Here is an 18713-nt window from a genome sequence, read left to right as displayed (position 1 = left end):
TAGAATATGCAAATGTAAAAGTTGATAGAATTATACAAGTTGGTGTATTTGAACACACTTTGTGTGAAATGGTTGCATCTCTCTTACTTGATTATATCATGGAAATGAATACTGCATCTGACTGGGAAATGTTTTCCCTACCTAGTACCATAAAACAGAAAGCACAGAAGTCTGCCCTTCAAGCAATATAAATTGGACATGCTAAATGGGAACCAGTAAGATTCCCCAAGCCCACACAGTGCAGAGCAGAAACTAGAGTGCTATTAGGGACAAATTCTCCATTTGATAGCCTTTCATGGAGTATTTTCTAGAACATATAGCAAAGGCCTATGAGTGCCTCCCAACAGCAACCACTGAGACTTTGGACTAGAGAATTTCCACTTGAGGGGCATTTACTACCTTGCTAATGGGGTGGTAATTGAATCTACCCCATGGCTGAAGGACATAAAATGATTTTGACACCTGAAATATCAACGCTATGTCATTGATACTAATATGTCAAAGAAATTCTCTAAGGGGAATAGCAGTGCCCAGAAGTATTCCATAATACAATGAAAATGGTTTAAACATGATTTTGCTGTTCACTGGATGGATAAGGAAATGCAAATAAGAAAAAAATCAAAGTATTCAAATCCTTGGTTATTGAATGCCATAACCAAGAGATGAAATGCGAGGGGGAAGATACTCACAGCAGGGAGCCTCTTTACCCCTAGGACCGACTCTGGAACTCGGAAGGTGCTGCTGGAATCTACCAACACTTGGACAGTACCCCATAAGCATCTCTCAACTGACCAACAAGGAGCTGCCTGGTTTACAGACAGCAGTTCCAAGTGAATGCACCACATCCTGTTTGGAAGACTGCTACTTTGATCAGAGAATGTAAAAATGAGATCCTGTCACTTGCAATACCATGGATGGAACTGGAGGTCATTATGTTAAGTGAAATAAGCCAGGCACAGAAAGACAAACATCACATGTTTTCACTTATTTGTGGGATCTGAAAATCAAAACAATTAAACCCATTGAGACAGAAAGTAGAAGAATGGCTACCAGAGGCTGGGAAGAGCAGTGGAGGGGTTGTGGGAGGAGAAGATAGTTTTGGGTAGAAAAAAATAGTTAGAATGAATTAATAAGGCCTAGTACTTGATAGCATAACAGGGCCTAGTACTTGATAGCATAATAAGGCCTAGTACGTGATAGCATAACAATAAGTAGATTGTTTGTAACACAAAGGATAAATACTTGAAGGGATGAATACCCTATTTCCCATGATGTGATTATTATTCATTGCATGCTTGCATCAAAACGTCTTGTGTACCCCATACATATATATGCCTACTATGTACCCACAAAATTATAAAGTATAAGTTATTTAAAAATTGGCCAGGCCCCAGAGGGTGTGGTACCGAGGATCTGAGGTAGGGTGAGAGATCTTTGCTTTTTTTTCTCATGCTTTTGTGTGAAGCCTGCTCTTTGTGTTGCTGTGACCCCAGTCTTTGAATTCCTCCTCTCCCCACATTCCCTCAGTTCTTCAGCTCCTTTCTATCTTCATTTGAGTCCCTAACCAGCCTGGGTTTCGTGGGTACCCATTTCACCTATATGCTTGCCACTGCCCTGGAATTCCTAGATTTGTTGACATTTTAGCACACCAAGTGTAACTTCCAATCTTTATACAAATAGAACTGGTTCTTTTGCCTTGAGGCAGTGGCCTTGCCATTCTGATATACTTTATTACTCATAGTAATATTTGCTATAGTGAGTGTCCAAAACGAGGCCGAGTTTTATCCAGATGACCTTGGTGAACTCAAGCCTGTTTTGGAGGAGGCTGGGTTCACAAAATTTACTCAGGCTTTGTTCTTCATCAGAAGATGTAAGTGATACCTCAATAATACTGCCAGATTTTGTTTGTCTGTAGAGTAAAATTTTGATGAGCAATTGTGAAAACTGTTCAGATGACATATAAAAATGTGTTTAAGTTCGTCAGATTTGGGAATTTTATTTATCAACAAATGGATTCTGTTTTTATTTCCGTTACATAGATTTGGCCATGGGTCAACGTCAATGAAAACTTTTGATTGACTATACTTATTTTGCTTAAGTCACAAGTACATCAAACAAACCTTGTTATAGAACTATGGACAGACACAATAACATGAATGAGTCTGAAAATGATGATGTTGAGTTAAAGAAGCCAGGAAAAAGATAGTACCATACTGTATACTTCCATTTATATAAGATTCTTGAAAATGCAAACTAATCTATAGGCACTGAAAATAGATTGGTGGTTGCCTGGGATTTGGAGGCAAAGGGGAAAGAAAGAATTGAAAGGGCACAAGGAAGATTTTGGGGGTGATGGAAAGGTTTATCTGGATTGCATTTGTGTGATTGTATCAAAGATGTATGTATATGTCAAAATTCATTAAATCATATATATGCAGTTCCTTATGTGTCAGTTACAGCTTAATAAAATGGTAAAAATCATTAACGAGAAAAAAATAAAAATAAATAAATAAATAAAAATTGGCCAGGCATGATGTCTCACGCCTGTAATCCCAGCATTTTGAGAGGCCAAGGCAGAAGGATCACGATTGTATCAAAGATGTATGTATATGTCAAAATTCATTAAATCATATATATGCAGTTCCTTATGTGTCAGTTACAGCTTAATAAAATGGTAAAAATCATTAACGAGAAAAAAATAAAAATAAAAATAAAAAAATAAATAAATAAAAATTGGCCAGGCATGATGTCTCACGCCTGTAATCCCAGCATTTTGAGAGGCCAAGGCAGAAGGATCACTTGAGCCTGGGAGTTCAAGATCAGCCTAGGCAACATAGCAAGACCTCATCTCTACAAAAAAATTTAAAAAAAATAAATTAAAAAGAAAATTTTTGGCCAGGCATGGTGGCTCATGCCTGTAATCCCAGCACTTTGGGAGATCGAGGTGGGTGGATCATGAGGTTAGGAGTTCGAGACAGACCTGGCCAACATAGTGAAATCCTATCTCTACCTAAAAAATACAAAAATTAGCCAGGTATGGTGGCATGTACCTGTACTCCCAGCTACTCGGGAGGCTGAGGCAGGAGAATCGCTTGAACCCAGGAGATGGAGGTTGCAGTGAACTGAGACAGCACCTGAGTGACAGAGGAAGACTCCATCTCAAAAAAAAAAAAAAAGAAAGAAAGGACATTTTTTCATTGTAAAAAAATTTTTTTTTAAATAGAAGGTAACAACATCAGATTGGTGGATAGAATTGCATGCTGTTTTTCTAACAGTAATGAAAGAATGGAACAGTGGTAAAAGTCTCTGTGTTTAGGTTTTTACTGACTCACAGGCAGTGACCAATGACGTAACTATACACTCAGGTGGAAGGAAACCCTGATGATTAAAGGGATGCCCAAATGAGGCATGGCCCTACGGAAATTTGTGGGTGCATTAAAATAGAACAAGTCAATGCTCGTCAGAAGAACTCCCTCCAGGTTAGGAAGGTAACTGGAATCAACAAACAGATCTCCTCATGTGCTCCCATGGGCCACCTTGGTCCGTGAAATGAGTGGATTTGGGGTTACTGCAGCAGTGTGAAGATGAGCTGAATTAAAACATTGGCCAGCCGTCGTGGCTCATACCTGTAATCTCAGCACTTTGGGAAGGCCAAGGCAGAACGACCACTTGAGCTCAGGAGTTTGAGACCAGCCTGGGCAACATGGCGAAACCCTCCTTTTGCACTCTCTCAGGCCTGCCAGTAAGAACTGTTCTGTTTCTCTGCAGGAGAGACAGAGACTGCCAATGGGTGTGGGGCTTATTCACTGGTAGGAAGGCCCTCAACACTGGCACATGAGACTGATGCTGGTTTTCTCTGGGGGCTACACATGGATCTTGACAGGATTAGACACTGACTTGAGAGTAGGCTTTGCTTACCCAGTAGATGAAAATGCTTAGAGTGCCAGAAAAAAACCACAACAGAAGATAATGCATGGATTTGGATGGCTCACCATCATTTCTTCAGATCAAGGAACACACTCTACAGCCCATAATGTCCAACAGCGGGCAGAGAGATAGCTGCTTAGAGTAATCGTTTGATGGACAAGTAGAACAGGCAATTAAGACATTGGTTGTCTAAAACAGAAGGAGCTAAAAGCAGGAAGGGCTGGCCTAAATGCCTTCAGGCGTGTGTGCTCACACTCAGCATGAGTGGGACTAGAGTGTCCCTGCCAGATTTTTTCAGTTTTTCTGGTTGACCTGGGGAAGAGTAGGTGAGAGACGCTGGTATGACTATGCAATTCTTGCCAAGGGAGGAGTACACTGGTATATGGACTATATTTTTTTCTTTTTTCCCTCATATCACCTCAAAAAAAATATTTTTTTCTCTCTCCTACCTGATGCAGTAGTCCTAGGACCAAGGGCTGCAACCACAACTGCTGGAGGCAGGGATGATTCCTAAGCAAGAAATCTTCACTGTGTTTTTAAACTGTAACAGAATTCCTAAGGTCCCGGATGGGGGTAGATGGTGCCTTCACTCCCATCTGGCAAAATTGGGGTTAAGAATAAATGCAGCTGTATTACCTGGTGGTAAAAATGGCACATTCGTTTGGAACCTATGTAATCCTTCTTGATATGAATGCAGATGAACTAAGGGAGAGGCACTCGCTAGACTAGTATTGCTGCAAGCAATCTAGATCAGCACAGTGGCCAAACCCAATATCCTTTCCAAAAGTGTCAAAGTTTGGGTCAAAACAAATAACGAATGGAAAACAGGAGGAATAATAGCTGAGGGTAAAGAAATGAATAAACAGTTATAAATGGAGGGAAATACAATATTACATTAACAACTCTAAAGAGTCTCAGAGCAAGAAATGACATTGCCTCGTAGCTCAGTTATTCCAGATGCCTGAAACGGAGAAGCTATGTATTTGCCAATACCACTCTTGCTTTTGGAACCTGACAAGAATAAAAGGAAGCCTGAAAATCTAAGTGGCCTCAGCCTGGAGGACATTCATACAATATAATGGACTGGACCACTTATTAATGATTGTGTATCTTTGTTTTGCTATAAGGGATTCATGGTTGAAAAACAGGGAGTGGCCTGTGGTGTCATAATATATATTGCTATTCGCCCATGGTTTCTGGCCTTGTTACAGTTTTTTGTTACAATGTTGGGTGTGTTAGGCCTCAGGGGCAGGCCTCTGGCCTTCTCCTGCCCTCTTTTCATTTGCCTCAAGGCAGGAATCTACTCTTCCATTCTTTCTGATTGTGAGGTTTTGTTTGTTTTTCTTTTTCTTTTTTTGAGACAGAGTATCACTCTGTCATCCAGGCTGGGGTGTAGTGGCACTATCTCAGCTCACTGCAACCTCCACCTTCCAGGTTCAAGCGATTCTCCTGTCTCAGCCTCCCGAGTAGCTGGGATTACAGGTGCCCGCTACCATGCCCGACTAATTTGTGTATTTTTTGTGGATCCAGGGTTTTGCCATCTTGGCCAGGGTGGTCTCAAACTCCTGACCTCAGGTGATCTGCCCACCATGGCCTCCCAAAGTGCTGGAATTACAGGCGTGAGCCACCCCTCCCAGCCCTGAATGTGAGTCTTAAGACCCTCCCCAGAGAGGAGAGAAGGAGAATTCTTCCAAGAATTCTCTAGGGAGAAGAAATGCTGATGTCATGAAGCTTCCATAAAATCCCAGGAGAACTGGATTCTAAGAGCTTCCAGATAGATAAACACATGGAAGTTCTTGGAGGGTGCCACACCCAGAGAAGGCATGGACGCTCCTCACCCCTTTCCTCATACCTCACTCTACACATCTCTTCATCTGTATCCTTTGAAATATCCTTCATAAGAAACCATTAAACATAAATGTCAAGAATAAAGAAAAGAATTTGAGTCACAAGGAGCTTAAGGCAATGCTTCTCAAACTTGAATGTGCATCAGAACCACTTAGGATTCCACAGAAATACAAAAGATCCTCAGAGACTGGTATGAACACCTCTATGAGCACAAACTAGAAAACCTTGAGGAAATGAAAAATTCCTGGGAACATGCAACCTTCTAAGACTGAACCAGGAAGATATGGAAACTCTGACCAGACCAATAACAAGTTACAAAATTAAATCAGTAATAAAAAAGTTACCAACCCAAAAAGCCCTGGTCAAGGCAGATTCGTAGCTGAATTCTACAAATTGTACAAAGAAGAACTGGTACCAGTCTTACTGAAACTATTCCAAAAAATTGAGGAGGAGGCAGCCTTCCCTAACTCATTCTACAAGATCATTATCATCTTGATACCAAAATTATTAACGGTGTGGAATCTCATCAACTTATATTTTAATATTTGGTGAGAAAATGGACACAAAGCACTTGTGCTGCTTACTGAAATACTACATTGTCTTGAGGAAAAGCACCTGTGTGTTTGAGTTGTGAGTTGAAGTAGTTGCTTTGTTTCATGGAACACTATATTCATTTTCTATTGCGACTGTAACAAACTGCCACCAAGTTGGTGGCTTAAAACAAAACAAATGTATTATCTTACACTTCTGGAGGTAAGAAATCCAACATGGGTCTCACTGGGCTAAAATCAAGGTGTCAGGAGGACTGTGTTCCTTCTAGAGACTCTGGGTAGAATCAGTTTTCCTGCATTTTTCATCTTCTAAAGCCCACCTACTTTCCTTGGTTCATGGCCCCTTCCTTTATCTTCAAAGCCAGACTCACAGCGTGTTTAAATCTCCTACTGCTTTCTTTCACTCATAAGGACCCTGTTGACTGCAGTGGGCTAAACCAGGTAATTCAGGATGATCTTCCTGTCTTACGATCTGTAACCAAATTACATCTGCAATGCCCCTTTTGCCATGTAAGCTAACGTATTAACAGGTTCTAGATTAAAACAGCCATTATTCTGCTTACCACTATCATCACTATCACATGAAAGAATGAATAACAGACAAACAGTGGTTATTCAGTCCTGGGTATTTGGCATTTTCTCAAAATAAACAAAGTAAACCTGTAACTTTAGGAAAACCACTTTTTTTTTTTTTTTTTTTTTTGAGACAGGGTCTCACTCTGTCACCCAGACTGGAGTGCAGTGGTGTGATCTCAGCTCACTGCAACCTCCACCTCCTGGGCTCAAACGATCCTCCAACCTCAGCCTCACAAGTAGCTGGGACTACAGGCATGTGCCATCATGCCTGGCTAATTTTTTTTTTTCAGAGATGGGGTTTCTTCATCTTGCCCAGGCTTGTCTCAAACTCCTGGACTCAAGGGATGACTATCAAATCTATCCATGATATCATAAGGGAATCTGCTTTAAGTAGATGGAAAGTTAAGGAACAGTCCCCAAGACCACCCTCATTTCTGGCACCAATTGTAAGTTCAAGGTTCCCAAGACCACCCTCAGATTTGGTAACTTGCTAGGACTCACAGAACCCACTGAAATCTGTCATACACATGATTATGGTTTATTACAGTGACACGATATAGATTAAAATCAGCCAAGAGAAGAGAGGCATGGGACAGACTATTTGAGTCAGGGTTGGGCGCAGTGGCCTACACCTGTAATTCCAGCACTTTGGGAGACCAAGGTGGGCAGATCACCTGAGGTCAGGAGTTGAGACCACTCTGGCCAAGATGTCAAAATCCTGTCTCCACAAAAAATAAAAAAATTAGTCGGCCTCACCTCAGCCTCCCAAAGTGCTGGAATTACAGGCATGAGACTCTACACCTGGCCAGGAAAACCACTTATAGTATTTGTTACCAAAGATAAAGCTCAAATTTTCAAACTAAAATTAGAATTTTGGAAAACTTGTGTCCACCACAGTGAACTTTACAGCCTCCCAATTCTTAGACTTCTAATGAGATTAGTAGTGTGATTTCTTTTAGACATTAAATAATGAAATGTGTCCACATTTGGAGGATCTGAGTAGCTAAGTAAACCAGTATTTTTCAAATGACCACTGCATGATGTTACAAAATCATGCATGGGTAAGAGATTACTCAGCATGGAAGATGGACCAATGGGTTAAAATGTAATCGAGTATGAAAAGTTCATGATATGACTTTAGACTCCACATTGCAATCAACCTTTAAGAAACTACCACTTGTTAAATTTTGATGTAGTATTTCAAAAGACTACTCACAATTATCTGAAAAGGCTATAAAAATACAATTCCTTTTCCAACTGTCTATCTGTATTAGGCCAGATTTAGTTTGGATACCTCAATTTTTAAAATCATAACAAAATGAATGCAGAATAAAGTAAGAATCCAGCTACCATTTTGTAAGTCAAACATTAAAGATATTTGCAAAAATGAAAAACAATGCCACTCTTCTCTCTGACTTTGTTTGAGGAAATCTAGTTATTTTTTATTTAAAAAATTATGTTAACATGGAATGGGTTTATTATTATTTTAAAGGAGTAAATAAAGTGTTTTTAATTTCTCAGTTTTAATTTCTAATGTGGTAAATATTGACAGCTATAACTCACATAAAGAAAAGCTCTTCAAAGCCTTCAACAATTTTTAAGACCGTGAAGCCGACCTGAGACCAAGTACCACTAGTCTACCCTTTGGCTACCAGAGCAGGGAACAGAACTAAAGAGGTAACAAGGAAGAGCTCAGCCACAGTAACCCTAATAATGGTATCAAGTGACCCTGAAAATGCAATCCGAATAATCTTTTCAATGCCCTCCTCCCAGGGAGAGGAGGTCCCAGCACTAAGGCAGTTGAGATGAGGTTTGGAGGAGGTAAAGAGGTATAGTCAGGACCCATCAAACCCTGTGAGAGCCCATCACATGCCCCATGAGAGCACCAGCACTTTTGACACCCACCACACAGAGGGCATCAGTTAGCTGTTCAGGGTTAGCTAAAAAAGCAAGGACAATCAATAAAGTGCAGCATTTGTCTCTTTTCCTCCCTCTTATCAAGGCTCAAACCAAATGAGAAGCTAGAGACTTAGAAGAAGAGGGAGAATTCCAGAGGAAGATCACATACTCCCACAGTGAGGGGGGCACAAGACTGAAAGAGAAGACCAAGACCTACCCCTCCCACATCAAGTCCCTGTAGCTACAAATCTGGCTGGTAATGAAAAAGACTGAAACTTTAAAATTGGAAGTTTAAATTCAATAGATCCTCACTAACCAAAGGATCTGGAAAGCTACCAAATCTATCCATGATATCATAAGGGAATCTGCTTTAAGTGGATGGAAAGTTAAGGAACAGTCCCCAAGACCACCCTCATTTCTGGCACCAATTGTAAGTTCAAGGTTCCCAAGACCACCCTCAGATTTGGTAACTTGCTAGGACTCACAGAACCCACTGACATCTGTCATACACATGATTATGGTTTATTACAGTGACATGATATAGATTAAAACCAGTCAAGAGAAGAGAGGCAAGGGACAGAGTCCAGGAAAGTTCCACTCATGCAGCTTCCAGCTGTCCTCTCCCACTAGAGTCGCAGACAGCATTAACTTGCCCAGCAACAAAATGGGACGATGCACACTGAGTACTGCCAACCATGGAAGCTCGCCCCAGCCTTGGTGTCCAGAGTCTTTATTGAGGCTCTAATGTACACATGATAACTGCTCACATAACCAGTAACACATGACCAAAAGCCCCCACCTTAATCACACTGTTAGACTATCCAGTGTGGCCCAAGGCCCCCAGGTAAACAAAGACATTTTTAGCAGCAGGACATTTCAGGGACTCAGAGAATACCTCCCAGGAATCAGTGCAAAGGCCAGATCTCTCTTTAGGTGAGTTTTATTACATTATTTTTTATTATTATTATTATTAAGACTGAATCTCGCTCTGTCACTCAGGCTGAAGTGGCAGTGACAGCTCATAACTCGCTGTAACCTCAAACTTCTGAGCTCAAGTAATCCTCAGCCTTAGCCTGCAGAAAGTCAAATTCTTTGCTACATAGTGGAGAAGGGAGATTCAACTTAATGAAGCTAGTGGTAATGACTGGCAAAAAGTAAAACAACTTCATGTTTGCGCTTCACCCACTGACAACAACACGTAGTCTTTACCCTTCTTCCTTGTGACCTAACTTGCCTCGCTTGAACCTCGGTCGGCACTGGCCTGAGTGCCTGTGCATTAGTATAGCCTGTGCATTGATATAACCTGCAAACACACCTCCCGCCTGAGAATGGAAAACACCAACTAGTCTAGGCAGAATCAGGCAGGAGTTGGTGCAAAACCCCACGTGATAAAATTCCAACATGACACCCACTCATTTTGATTAACAAACTCTTCTTAAAATATATCAGGAAAGTTAGGATTTTGGTATATGTCATTCAACCTTCTGTCATTAGTTTTATCTTACTATTTTTCATCCTGAAAGCTGAATGAAAACAGTTGTTTGTAGGAAATAGAAACTAAAATATCATGAATCACAGAAGTTTTCTCCAAGCAGGTGAGTCTTTGAAGCCACTTCTGTTGCTGACTTTTCTTACTTACATATATTAGTGTCCAAAGCTCCTGGAATTTCTCAAGAACTACCCAGAAAAAAAATCTTCTCAAGTGATAATCATTTAGTAGTGTCTGCCTGGATCAACACATTGAGGAAGATTCTGAAGCTTTACCTGCGGTCTGCTTGAAAACGTGTGGTAATGCATTAGTAAGGTCAGTCATGGCCACAGGAGAGGATGGTAGCATTAGTACCTTCTAGTTCTCATTCTGATCTAATATTTAACCTCAGGCCCTGACGCTGCTCTTGGGGAAGCTGGGCCACTTGCAAACCCTTAAGTTAAAATCTGTGGTTCTTCATCCTCGCCCACTCACTGGCCAATCCAGCCTTCCCATCTGTTTCTCTCCTGGTGATGTTTTACTCCTAGTGATGCAAAGACTATATACCATCCAGCAAGCACCACTGGCTCTGAGGTCAAGGATAACAATTGCTCCCTCACAGTTGTGCTTTGGGCCAGTTCCTCAGCATGCTCTGAATACCCTGACCCGGAAAGGAGAGGGCAGAAGTAGCACTTAATTTCTCCAGAGCAGTGCTGTGCAAGCATCTCCACCTCTAGTAACCCAGGAGCATCCATTCTTACCTTCAAGTTTCTGACCATATTGCCACCAGCAGCATCATCTGTGTGTTTACTATGTGCCAAACAGTGAGCTAAGTACCTTTAATGCTCACGTCAACTCTATAAGTTACATATTATCATCGGCTCCACTTTAAAGAAAAAAGAAACTAAGGGATAAAAAGATTTTAAAATTTGCCCAAAGTCAAGTGAAGTTTTATGTGGTTCACCTGAGTCCAGAGATTATACTTTAAATATTACGTTATATTGCTCATATCTTGCAAAAAATAGCCATGCACAGTTGTGTTCTGTGTTTAAAAATCATACAGATTACGTATTCTATTCTGCAATAAGTCTGGGTGTGTTTTAATTTAAAAATTATATTACGTCTCATACACTGTAGTAAAGTTGATCCTCCCACAAGAGATGACATGATTATCCTGAGGCTTGATGTTCCCCCTGGGACACAAGTACACTGTGAAAGAAACAGCACCAAGGCATTGGACTTTGCTCTACCTCATGATAAAATCTGTAAACTCAGAAAACTTATGTTATCCTCCATACATCCTTGCTACCTGTGAGACTATCAGCAATGGCCTGGGAGCTTAAAGAGAAAGAATGGCCAGAATACTCTAGGCAAAAAGAAAAGGAAGAATATTTTAGTTTAAATAATAAACATGCGAGTTGAAAACATTTGAAAATTACCCCACTTCTTTCTTTTATAGAGAAAACAGAGGACATGATCATTATTCACTAGAAGGAGCTCATTAAATATGGTCCTATATAAATGATCATGAAAGTAATTACTTTTTGAAAAGCCATAGGCTCCATGTTTTCCACAGCCCAAGACCCCAGGGCCTTTGTCCTGTCATCTTTCTTAACATCAGTGACACATGTTTTACATCTAAGTACTTAGAGGTAAAAGTTTTACTTTGTCTCAGATCCTCATAGGCATAAACTCGTAGGCTTAATAGCAACAATGCATTGTGTTGTGGGTTACATATAATAACAGGCATGAAATTACATATAGCATATGTCAGCAGTATATTCTATACTGAGGCCAAATTCCATAAGGTCAATTCTCTGGGGATAGGACTGCACTGTATCTGCCACATGATGTAACACTGAATACTTCCAGTTATGTGGTCATGTTATGTGTCATCTCCTGAGGAATGTGATATTAATCTTCACTATTTGATGAGTACCCTTCTGAAATGTATATAATTTTTTAAACTTTTATTTTAGATTCAGGGGTGCATGGGTAGGTAAACTTGTGTCAAGTGGGATTGTTGTACAGATTATTTCATCACCCAGGTATTAAGCCTAGTACCTGTTAGTTATTTTCGTTGATCCTCTTGCTACTGCCACCCTCCACCCTCCAAAAGGGCCCATGGTGTTTTGTTCTTCTCTGTGTGTCCATGTGTTCTCGTTATTTGGCTCCCATTTATAAGTGAGAACATGTGGTATAAAACCACATTTTCTTTATCCAGTTATCATGGATGGGCATTTAGGTTGATTCCTTGCATTTGCTATGCTGAATGGTACTGCAATGAACATACTCATGTATGTGTCTTTGTAATAGAATGATTTATATTCCTTTGGGTATATAAATTAGTCCAACCATTGTGGAAGACAGTGTGGCAATTCCTCAAATGAGATTGCTGGGTCGAATGGTATTTCTGTCTTTAAGTCTTTGAGGAGTTGCCACACCGTCTTCCACAATGGTTGGACTAATTTATATTCTCACCAACAGTGTATAAGCATTCCTTTTTCTCAACAATCTCACCAGCATCTGTTATCTTTTGACTTTTTAATAATAGCCATCTGACTGGTGTGAGATGGTATCTCACTGAGGTTTTGATTTGCATTTCTTTAATGATCAGTGATGTTGAGCTTTTTTTACATGATTACTTGCCACATGCATATCTTCTTTTGAAAAGTGTCTGTCCATGTCCTTTGCCTACTTTTTATGGTGTTTTTTTTCTTGTAAATTTGTCTAAGTTCCTTATAGATGCTTTGTCAGATGTTGTATTAGTCTATTCTCACACTGCTATAAAGAACTACCCAAGACGGGGTAATTTATAAAGAAAAGAGGTTTAATTGACTCACAGTTCTACAGGCTGTATGGGAAGCATGGCTGGGGACGCCTCAGGAAACTTACGATCATGGCAGAAGGCAAAGAGGAAGGTAACACATCTTACACAGTCAAAGCAGAAGAAAGAGAGTGAAGGGGGAGATGGTACATCAAACAACCAGATCTCGTGAGAACTCTGTCACAAGATGGCACCAAGGGGATGGGGATACTGCTAAACCGTGAAACCACTCCCATGATCCAATCCCCTCCCACCAGGCCCCACCTCCAACACTGGGGATTGCAATTCCACATAAACTATAAAAACACCAGGAGTAATTTAAAACTATAAAAAAGCAAGAGTAATTTTAAAAATCCTCATAGAATTTTCAATCTGGAAAGACTCCCAAGTTCAAACTACACCCTGAGCCCCCAGCCCCCATTTACAGATGAGGCCACCTAGAGCTCAAAACATTGAAGAACTTGCCCGAGGACACATTAATACCAACCCGCAGGACCAGGACTGGTACAATAGCTGTTAAAGTCCTCCCAGTCTGAGACTCTTTCTGCTTTCCTATATTTCCCATAATTTAAATATTGACACAGCGTCCAGCAGGGGTTAGCATACTTTTCCCGTAAAGGACAACACAATACATAATTTAGGCTTTTCAGGCCATGTGGTTGCATATGGTCTCAATTAATTCTGCCATTGTAGCATGACAGCAGCCATAGGCAAAACATGAGCTAATGGGTATGGCTGTGTTGAAATAAAACTTCATTTGTAAAAACAGGTAGCAAACTAGATTTGGCCTGTGGACAGCAGTTTGATGATGCCTGGTCTAGAGAAAAAGAACTTTCTCAGACTTCTCAGACTTACTTTCTCAGACTTCTGATTCACTTTCTTCATGTATTACTCAGGCTATGGCATGAGTACGTGTGGAAGAACAAGGTACATTTTGACCCATCCCCGAAGCTCCTAGAAAAGTTAGAAAACCCTACGCAACCAATATCGAAAATCATTAAAATCACATATATGCACACCCCAGAGAGAGAAAGGGTGAAAGCGTAGGGAGACAGGCTAACAGGTGAACATTCTGGTAGTTAATCTGCTGCCTCTTTTTCTCACTAGCTATTTAATTAATGAGATCAAATCAAGTGGCGAAGCCTTTGTTTACTGGTATCTAGGGTACTCATTAACTACCTATAAATCTCTGCTGCTCTCTGGTGGTAGAAGACATTTCAGAGAAGTTGAATACTGTAGAATTTAGCAACTGAGTTCTCAAAATTTTGGGGGACACTAAAGAACTAAGTGAGTGAGACAGGGTATTTTCAAACTTACTAAACAAAATCATAATTGAATCCCTGAAATATTTCTATGAATGATTTTCCTTCATCACAAATCCTCATTTTTTTTTTCTATCAGGTCCAAGCATCAGTTTTTCTGACACCTGAAGCGTCCATTACTTTTCTTTCTCTAAAGCAGGAGCATCATAATTAATAAACATGGCTCAGAAGAAGCTTTAATTCTTCCAGAACTTTTGGATAAGGCACAAAAAGGTATAGCAGAGAGTCAAAGGAGAATAAGTGCTACCTGGCAGCTAGCTGACAGCAAAGGGGCTTTTAATGCAAATGACAATTTCAACTCGTGCCTGTAGCTGAACATCAACAGATTTGACTTCCCCTAGGTGCTGTTTTTTTTTTTTTTCTAGTACCTTAATCACACCAGAGAAGCTGAGAACCCCATCTTCAGTTTTCTTATCGCTGAAAACTGCTTCAGGGATGGGTTGACATTTTATACCAGGAGACTAGTCAGACCACTATTTTCATATTAGTCGGTGTATGACTCCTGGTGACTCAAGCCAAACGTGGGTGGGGAGATTCCAAAAACCAGAGATAAGGAAGAGTAGGAACAAGTGAGCTTGAATCTTTTATGGGCCCAGGGGCTGTGCCTAGCTTACCCGCTGTGGTTAATACATTCCAGCTCCTGGAACAGAGACTAATACATTGTAGGGACTAATATGCTTTTACTAAGTGAGTGAGGAAATAATTGAATGAATCATTTGTGTTTATGAGAGTGGTTTATACGCTATATAGCACCCTATAAGTAATCATTGCATTCATACTAGAAGTAGCAAAGAAGTGAATTACAAATCAAGAAATAATGGCAGGAAATAGCACATCTAATATGGAAAGAAGTTCTTTCCAAACCCACAATTTCATGTTTCCTTTCTCAGTATCACAGTATCACAAAACTCAGGGATTAGAAAGGCTTTTAACACTTTCGTTGTCCAAACTTCCACTGATGCTCTTTATTCAGAGTTCCACAATATTCCCACCAAATGGTAGTCACCCACCCTCTGCTCAAACACTTCCGGAGACAGGAAGTCAACGTCTGCAAAGACACTCTGTATTTTGGGTGGGGAAGGGAAGTTGAAGCCATAGGGTAGTGTAGAAACAGGAGATTCCAGAGTCGTGCTGTTCAATAGGTCGCCACTATCCACCTGTGACCACTGAGAACTTGATATGTGGCTAGTCCAGACTGAGGTGTGCTGTGATTTTTGAAAACTTAATACAAAAAAAGGATGTAGAATATCATTAATTTCTTATAATGATTACATTGTGAAATCATAATATCTTGTATCCACTACAATAAATATATTGTTAAAATTAACTGCACTTTTTTCTGTTTACCTTTTTAATGTGGTTACTAGAACATTTAAAAGTACATATATGGCTCACATTATATTTCTACTGGATGGCATGGGTCAAGAGAACACATTTTGTCTTTCTTTAAATTCAGCAAAACAAATACAATGTCTTCAGGAGACACTAATATGGAAACTCTGGTCTGCTCTGAGTATGAAAATCAAAATCCCTACTCAATAATTTGAATCCCATCCCCTCTTTTATGGTACTTGTGTCTGTGTCTGTTCTTGGCTGTGAAATGGATAAAATATTTTCTTCTTTTCCCTGTCTCTACAGAGAGTCAGAGACTCATGATGAGCCCCTCATAATGACAGTCTCCTGTTGTCCTGGAAACAGTGTGCAAGGAGAGCTGCCTCAGCTCAGTGAAAGGGAGGATTTTCTAACAGAGCTCTCCAGAGTGAGAATGATCAGCTTGACTCAACCCTACCCCAGTAGGTGAACTCTACAGTTTATAATATCTGAAGTGTCATCACAGCTAAAAATAGGAAAGGAAGAAAATGTTCTCAGAAACTCCTGATAACAAAACAATAAATCTTAACTCATCATTATAAAAGTGTACGATTATTTTACCAAACTGCCATAGCTTACATATATAAATCACAAGGAATAATTATTGAGTTGAAAGTGCCTATGATATTTAAGACAAGTGTAATCCTTAAGTAATAGGGTGATAATTCTATTCTTAAAAATCCATTTGAGTATCATTTGACATTGTACCCGCACTTTAAAAGTCTGAGCCTTTTTAACTGGTTTGTTGAACAGGCTTGAGATGGCAGGTAAAACATAAAATTATTTCACTTTACTTATTTTACTCCATGTGATGAATGTGTGCATGACCTGTGAGGATCTCCTACTAGCTTAAGAGAGAAAGCACCCCCGCTTACACATATCCCCCACCACACACACACACACACACAAACATACACACACACACACACTCTCTCACACACACACACACACACACACACACACATACACACACACAAACATACACACACACAGACACTCACACACACACACACATACACACACAAACATACACACACTCACACACACACACACACACAAACATACACACACACTCTCACACACACACATACACACACACAAACATACACACACACAGACACTCACACACACACACACACAAACATACACACACACACACCCCCCCACACACACTCACAGGCTAATGTCTCAACTCTAAGGATTTCCCCTCCAGTATTCAGACTAAAGAGATTTGGGTTGGGGTGAGAAGAGTCTGTATTGATTTGGGCAGAGTCAGATCTGTCCCCTCTTCACAAGCCCCAGAGGGTTATCTTCTCCAAAGCTGTGTTTTCACAAGCCCTAGAGGCTTATCTGCTTCAAAGCACAACATAATTTGGCAACTGAAGTGTCCAAACTGTCAACTATGAAAAATGGTTTTAGGCAATACTTGAATTGCCATGTGACCCCAACACAGCAAATAACGTAGGAAATGTAAAAAATGCATTTTCTGACATTTACAGCTGTTGAACTTTAAGTTTAGTAACAAAGTGATTACAGGTGATTGCGACTGTCTTTAGAGGCTTTTAAGACCAGAAAAGAAGTCTTATCTATTTGAGCAAAACGTTCCTTTTGACAGCAATAAAACTGAAGAAACTCTCTAAGCTCCTTCCGACTAAAATTTAGGTTGCTAAGTTATTTCATGCAGACTTTCAAAGAGTGAGAATTTTCTTATCTTTAAGAATCTTTTCTTAAGGGTATTTCTTTCTATATTAGGGTGCAGAATTTGATTGGACTGCTGAGATAAGTGCTGTTCTATCAGTTTTAGGTCTAGGCACTCCAGGATACCTAGTTTGATTTCCTAAAGAAAGAGCAAACAATTCATTGTTTTATATGAGTGGGGAAACATAGCAGTGAGGTTTCTCTGCCAGGCACATGACCAAGTTGTCTGACCACATGTAATCACAGTAGAAGTAGAGCATTCTCCTCGTTCTGTTCTATCAGAATTTGGCCCAACATAATTGAATAATTTTTAAAAGTTTGAAATAATGTTGCTCCTTGGTTCTCCAACTTAGCAAGCATCAGAATTATGTGGAAGACATATTAAAACACATAATGTTTGACCCCATCAGCCTAGCTTCTGATGCAGCAGATCTGGGTGACATCTGAGATGTGCACTTTGGGAATGGACCCAGACAATGCTGATGCTGCTGGTCCAGGGACCCCACTTGGAGAACCACGGATCTAGATACAGATAATTATAATGAAGAAGTGCAGAGAGAAACCTGAGCAAGAGCTGTTCTTTGAGAATTCTGATTGAGGACTCCTTTCCAAAAACAGATTTAAACAACTTATTGAGATCATTCTGCAAACTATTAAACCTAAGCATAAAAATATGGTCCAGAAAAATGGGTTTTCCTTGCCTGATTAAATGAATGACTTGCTAATGTGGAGCATAACATTTGATTTAAAATATAGCCATTATGCATGGTGATCATTTCCATCAGGGAAAGCCCTAGAAAAACAAACTGTATTCCTCAAATTTCAGTGTAAAAAACAATTCTCAATCCTTTTGTAGTTTATAAACATAATGATTGGGTTTTCATATGCATGTGTGAAATGTGCTTCCCTCAAACCTTGTTACAGTGTCAGCACATTACCCTGTGCTGACATGAAAATAATAAAGTAAAATAATTATCCTTTCACTTTCAACAAAAAGTGGCTCTTTTTGTTCCCATAATATATATTTTTATGCTTAAGTACCCTTAGCTTCAAGTATCTTTATTTTTCCTTTTTAATAGCTTAGATAATCAATACCAATGCTTCAAGTAACTTTAAAAGCATAATTTTGCAATACTATCAAATACCTAGGATTTATATTTAAAATCTGGTTCACCTTGAAAATCTAATGATCTTCCAAATTATCTAAGTTTCTGCAGTGGTAGTTA

At 39.8% G+C, this 18713-nt stretch overlaps 1 non-coding gene across 1 annotated transcript; it reads left to right on the top strand.

The window, feature by feature from the left end:
* Nucleotides 1–18331: 18331 nt before the first annotated feature.
* LOC114676618 (small nucleolar RNA U13) lies at nucleotides 18332–18437 on the top strand. Its single transcript, XR_003727667.1, has one exon. It is a non-coding gene; the product is annotated as a small nucleolar RNA U13 (small nucleolar RNA).
* Nucleotides 18438–18713: the final 276 nt, after the last annotated feature.

Source organism: Macaca mulatta, chromosome 2, assembly GCF_049350105.2.
Source record: "Macaca mulatta isolate MMU2019108-1 chromosome 2, T2T-MMU8v2.0, whole genome shotgun sequence".
In the NCBI taxonomy this organism is placed as follows: domain Eukaryota; kingdom Metazoa; phylum Chordata; class Mammalia; order Primates; family Cercopithecidae; genus Macaca; species Macaca mulatta.
This window is presented reverse-complemented; position numbering and strand designations above follow the sequence as displayed.